Source organism: Dunckerocampus dactyliophorus, chromosome 15 (genome assembly GCF_027744805.1).
Source record: "Dunckerocampus dactyliophorus isolate RoL2022-P2 chromosome 15, RoL_Ddac_1.1, whole genome shotgun sequence".
Lineage (NCBI taxonomy): Eukaryota > Metazoa > Chordata > Actinopteri > Syngnathiformes > Syngnathidae > Dunckerocampus > Dunckerocampus dactyliophorus.
In genome coordinates, this window is record NC_072833.1 from 28,036,774 (window position 1) to 28,042,773 (window position 6,000).

Here is a 6,000-nt window from a genome sequence, read left to right on the forward strand (position 1 = left end):
GAGTGAGTGCTATAGGGCGATAGTCATTCAAGCAGGTCACGTTGCTCTTCTTGGGTACGGGCACTATGGTGGTGGACTTAAAGCAGGTCGGTACAGATGCTTGTGCAAGCGACAGGTTAAATATGTCAGCAAGCACATCAGCTAGCTCTGATGAGCAAACCCGAAGTGCACGTCCTGAGATGTTGTCTGGGCCTGCTGCTTTTCGTGGGTTTGTTTTGTTCAGAACCCTGCGCACATCAGCTGATTTCACCATGAGAGGTGAGTCCTGTGTGCTCCCCAAGTCCAGCCACCCTCTCTGCTCATCAGGAGTTTGGGTGTCAAAGCAGGCATAGAACTCATTCAGCTCATCTGGAAGTATGGTTTGGCTGGACGTGGCTACGCTACTCCACTGTCGATAGTCTGTGATGTGCTGGAGCCCCGCCCACATGCGCCGAGGGTCTGAGGTGGAATAGTGGCCCTCCAGCTTCTGTCTGTACTGTCCCTTGGCCTCTCGTATGGACCTCCTCAGGTCATATCTGGCCTTTTTGTAGTCCTCAGCGGTGCCCATGACAAATGCAGTCGAACGAGCACGTAGCTTAGCCCTTACATCACAGTTCATCCACTGTTTTTGGTTAGGGTATTTTCTGTAATACTTGGTGGTGGTAACAGTCTCTATGCATGTGCTAATGTAGCCAGTAACAGCAGAAGCATATTCATCCAAATCAACAGTACAATCTTCCCTCCCCGCTGCAGTTTTAAACACATCCCAGTTTGTGCAGCCAAAGCAGTCCTGAAGTACTTGATCAGTTTCTTCATTCCACACTTTAACTGCTGTACTTACAGGGGGTGCTTGTTTAAGAAGTTGTCTGGATGTTGGATAAAGGAATATAGAGATGTGGTCGGCCTTTCCAAAGTGGGGTCTTGGAACAGCCTTCAAAACAACTTTCATGTTGCTGTAGACTTGGTCCAGGATGTTATTTTCCCTTGTGGGAAAGCTCACATGCTGGTAATATTTGGGGAGGACAGTCCTGAGGTTACAGTGGTTGAAATCGCCAGATATGATGAATACAGCGTCCGGGTGTTTGGTCTCGTGTTTATCAATGATGTCATGCAGGAGGCCTTGTGCGTTAGCGGTGTTAGCTCGTGGTGGGTTGTAAACAGCAGTTAAATACACAGCGCTAAACTCACGAGGCAAATAAAAAGGTCTGCATTTCACCATCAGCAGCTCAATTTCCTGCGAGCAGTCTGTGCACCACCGTTTGTTTTACGTAAACACAGACGCCGCCACCTCTGTGTTTACCAGACGCTAAAGTCCGATCTCCTCGGTAAGCAGCAAATGTTTCCAACTGGATCGCCGAGTCCGGTATATCATCTGTGAAGGTGAGGACACAGCATTCCCTGATCTCATGATGAGCTGTAATCCTTGCTCTTAGTTCGTCCATCTTGTTTTCAAGAGAGCGGACGTTGGCTAGCAGCAGGCTTGGTAGCGGTGGCCTAGTCTCTCTAGCTTTTAGCCTAGCATGCAGGCCGGCCCGCTTGCCTCGTTTACGCCTCGGATGCTTTGCTCGCCGGGTATTCAGCTCACCAGGTCCGCAGGCTGCTGCATTCTCCAGGGGCAGAAGAAAGGCAAAGTCTGAGAGGCTAAATGAAAGTTCACGGTGAACCCTGCCGATGTTCAAAAGTGTCTCTCTGTTGTAATGTACTGCGTGATCGTGTTGAATGTCCAAAATGAACAATAAAATAGCAAAAAATAGAAAAACACGGGAGAGTGTCACAGAGACGTCTGCCACGGAGGGCGCCATCTTTGATCTTTGTTTGAAACAATCAAACAGGAAATGCAAACAGCTCCGGCGTTGGCAACACCAGACTATGGCAAACCGTTCTTTTTGTACGTGTCAAATAGACATAACATGTACGCATCTGCAGTGTTGATGCAAGAAACCTGTAGTGGTCGAAGGAAACAACCCCTTGCATATTACAGCATGAAGCTGGACAATGTGGTCCAGGGTTGGCCACCATGTTATCAAGGGTTGACTGCTGGTCATTATGCTTATGAGAAGGCGTCAACAATCACAATGGGACATCCAGTGACAATATATACGCATCATAAAATTTCTGAGCTGATCCATCAAAATAAGTTTGTGATAATGCAGGCTCGATGTTTGCAGTACTTGCCACTGCTGACGTATCCAGATGTCACCATTAAAAGGTGTGTAACAGTAAATCCTGCAGACACAATGCCATTCAGTTTTGAAGGTGAGCCTCATGAGTGTGTGCCAGAGGCCATGAAGTACACAAAGTTAAGACCAGATTTGGAGTCTACGCCTCTGTTAAATGCAGAAGTGACATACTTTGTGGATGGATCGTGTTACAGAGATCATCTTGCCAGCCATGCAGGGTTTGCAGTTATCAAACAGGAAGGAAGTGATTTTGTGACACTAAAGGCGGAGAGTTGTGTACAACTGTTTTCTGCACAATTAGCAGAGTTGAGGATTCGGCATATGCACATGGAGTGTGTCATTTGTTTGGGGCAGTGTGGAAGCAACGTGGTTATAAAAAAAGTGATGGCTCACCAATACACCACCAAAAACAGATAGTTGATCTTATTTCGGCGATGATGCAACCGACAAGGCTTGCTGTTATCAAGTGTCAGGCACACAGGAAAGGAAATGAAGATGTTGTGCATGGAAACAATGCAGCAGATGAAGCAGCAAAATTGGCTTCTAAAAGCCAGGTGACTGTTTTGGCTCCAGTGGTGTCAATAGAACCAGTCGCTACGCCAGATGACATTGTGTTGATGCAACAAAATGCAGGGCTAAGTGAGCACAGTTTGTGGCAGCAGAGAGGAGTTTCAAAAGATGAAAAAGGTCTGTGGAGATCACATGAAGGATTGCTTGTTGCGCCAGTCTCATTACTTACAGTGCTAATATCAGAGGTGCACAGTCCAGATCACTGTGCAAAGGGGGAAGTTGTAAGGAAGATAAAACAGCAAGGATATTGGTCACCATATTTGCAGTCAATGGGAGATGAAGTCTTGGGACAATGTGAAGTTTGTGCACAGAACAATGTCAGAAAAGGCATAACTACACCCATTGGACACATACCAGTTCCAGAAGGACCATTCAAACATCTTGTGCTAGACTATGTAGACATGATTAAATCGGTGCAGGGAAAGAGGTACATGTTAATAGTTATTGACCGATTTAGTCGTTGGGTTGAAGCGACGCCGTCAAAAGATCAGAGTTCAGAAACTGTTGTTAAATTCCTGTTAAGAGAATTAATTCCGCGGTTTGGAATACCATCAGAAATAAGTTCGGACAACAGTCCGGCATTCGAGCAAAAAGTAGCAAAAGGAATCCTACAACAGTTGCGAATAAAACAAAGGTTGGGGTGTGTCTATCATCCTCAGTCCCAGGGAATGGTAGAGAGAGTAAATGGGACACTTAAAGCCAAACTCAATAAAATTTGTGCTCGCACAATGTTAACTTGGGTGGATGCACTACCACTTGCACTCATGAGTTATCGCATGCACACTAACAGAATGACACATCTAACACCGCATGAGATGCTTACGGGTCGGCTCATGCCAGCACCACATTTGAGAGGGCCTTATAAAAGGCCCCCACTTGAGCAGTTGCAAAATGAACTGAAAGATTATATAAACCATTTAACTGCCATACATAGAGCTATCTATGTGCAGGAGAAAAGCAGGGTTCCTGAATCCACGGAGGTATCAGACGGCTTGGTGGTGCCAGGCGACCAAGTGTACATCAAGGTGTACACGCGAAAGTGGCATGAGCGGGACCCTATAAGGTGGTGCGAGCAACACAGACTGCTGTCCAAGTGGAAGGGAGCACAACGTGGTAGCATTTAAACCACTGCACCCAGGTGCGTCCAGCCCAATCCAAGCAAGAGGAGGAGTTGAGCAACAAAGAAAGCACAAATGGAAAGTCAAACACCAAAGATTCACTTGTTGGTGATGGTGAGCTGCGTGCTGTGGGCACTAATAAACCCAGTACCAGTGTCTCACACCAAGGGGGGAGAGAAGCTGTCCTCCAAGGAAGTCCAAGGACATGAAACAGATGAGTACGATGCAACTACACGCCACTCAACAACACTAGCACCAGCACCAGTATGACAGAGGGACGATGTAGAGTTTGCAGAATTATGGACTGCTAAAATTAAGGTCAGTGATCTAGGGAGAGTGGAGGATATTCATTCACTTACAGTGTCAATATTCGGTAGGGGTATATGTGGAATTGACTTTAAAATAGAAGATGAGCCTCCAGAATGGGGATCAGACAAGTGTACTTTAATCGTAATACAAAAACCACAGCAGTGGGAAGTGGGTGTTAGACTAAAGCTGCAATGGAGCTGCAACCCTCTAATCGTAGATAAGTCAAAAGGGGGAGCACGGCCAGATAAACGGACATACATCCTAAATATGCACTATACAGAACCGCCAGGAGTTCAATTGCCAATCAGGCCAAAAAAACGGAAAAGTAGGACCACTCCAGCAGGTGTAACCTGGCAAGTTACTGACACTACTGCAACCCAACAGCCTCGGACGATCCTACATGACATTGTCACAACAGCAACCACTCCACGATCCATAGATGTGGCAGCACTGACACCTGTTATTGCAGTACCCAATCCACAGGCAGCTAGTGTAAGCACAACGATCAGTGTACAAACGACACCAGCTGTAACAACAGCGTATGCAGGGTTTACGACCATGACAACTCAACCAGTTGTACTGTATGATGAGTATTGTGACAACTGTACCTATAGCAACTAAGACTAAGGAAACAATTCAGATTTTGTTGACTATCCAAATTTTGGTAACGTTAGACCAAGAAGTTTTGAAACAGGGGAAGAGAGTAAGTGGGATCAAGCCAGATACAATGGGTGGTATAAATGGATATGGTACACAACCAGGGAAATGACAAATGAGGAATGCATAGCATGTTCAGCAGCTCCAACCGCTTTACCAATTGTAATTCCTGAAAAGAACAGTTTCAAAACATGTGCAGATGAACAAAGGCAGAAATGTAAAAATAGAGGATTCATGTCAACTAATCCTAAAATTAGGCTTTTCTCATTACCAATGTGCACCATAAAATGCAGATTAATTTATGGCTCAAAAAAGACTTACTGTAAATCACGGTGTATAAACCGTGCTTTTTTTCCACCTCTAAGAAATAAAAAATCGGGGTGCGAGTTAGACACGATGACAGGTCTGTGACCAGACTTGGACTGAAAAATAATATCAAACAACGCTTCTACAACGCTTCAGCGGAAGATCACTCGTACTATGTGTGTTAGGTGGGTTCGCTGGAGCACCTCATCCACATCAGAACTCCGGTCAGAGAGTGAGTCCGGACACATCAACAGAACTATTTGGACTTTATTTATCTACAGTCTAATTTCCATCCAACAGGTTAAACTGTAATGAGTCTGATGTCTCAAGGAGTCTGGTTTCTGTAATGAATAAACATTAACATAGAAATGTAAATCGCTAGCTTAGAGGAGCACATGCTAATTTACACACACACACACACACTTGGCTTCACGACAACATGGGCACCAACAGGTTAGCTAGCACTTCAAACGTCTACATAATAGACAGGCACACACACACACAACAATGGGCGATATTCGCCGCCTAATTTGCATATAAATACGATCACGAACGATCGTTAACAGCACATCAACTCACCTTCGTCACTAATGCAGACAGACATATGCAGTACAAGGACAAGCTTTCTGACATGCCTGGATTGCTAGGCTGTGGTCCTTCTGTGCCTACTGAGGACCCCTTAGTTGCCCTGCAAGGTGCCTGGTGCAAAACACAAATTAAGTCTGCCCTGAACATGAAATTACGAGGGAATTTACAACAGCCGCCCCCAGAATAGCAAAGCTATTATGTAAAGATTACTAAATTCCCTAACGTGTTACAAGAGTTCCCTAAGAAGTGCCATTGTCCTCCCGAATGGCAGGCAGCTGGACCAGACGTGCCAC

The 6,000-nt window shown here is 45.5% G+C and overlaps 1 long non-coding RNA gene across 2 annotated transcripts in view; it reads right to left on the reverse strand.

Moving 5' to 3' along the window:
• Positions 1–5,793, reverse strand: part of LOC129168058 (uncharacterized) — a 28,473-nt gene extending 22,680 nt beyond the window's left edge. For both annotated transcript variants that reach the window (XR_008566211.1, XR_008566210.1), the window contains exon 1: positions 5,699–5,793. This is a non-coding gene — a long non-coding RNA (uncharacterized LOC129168058). The remainder of the gene's footprint in view (positions 1–5,698) is intronic.
• Between the last annotated feature and the right edge of the window lie 207 nt (positions 5,794–6,000).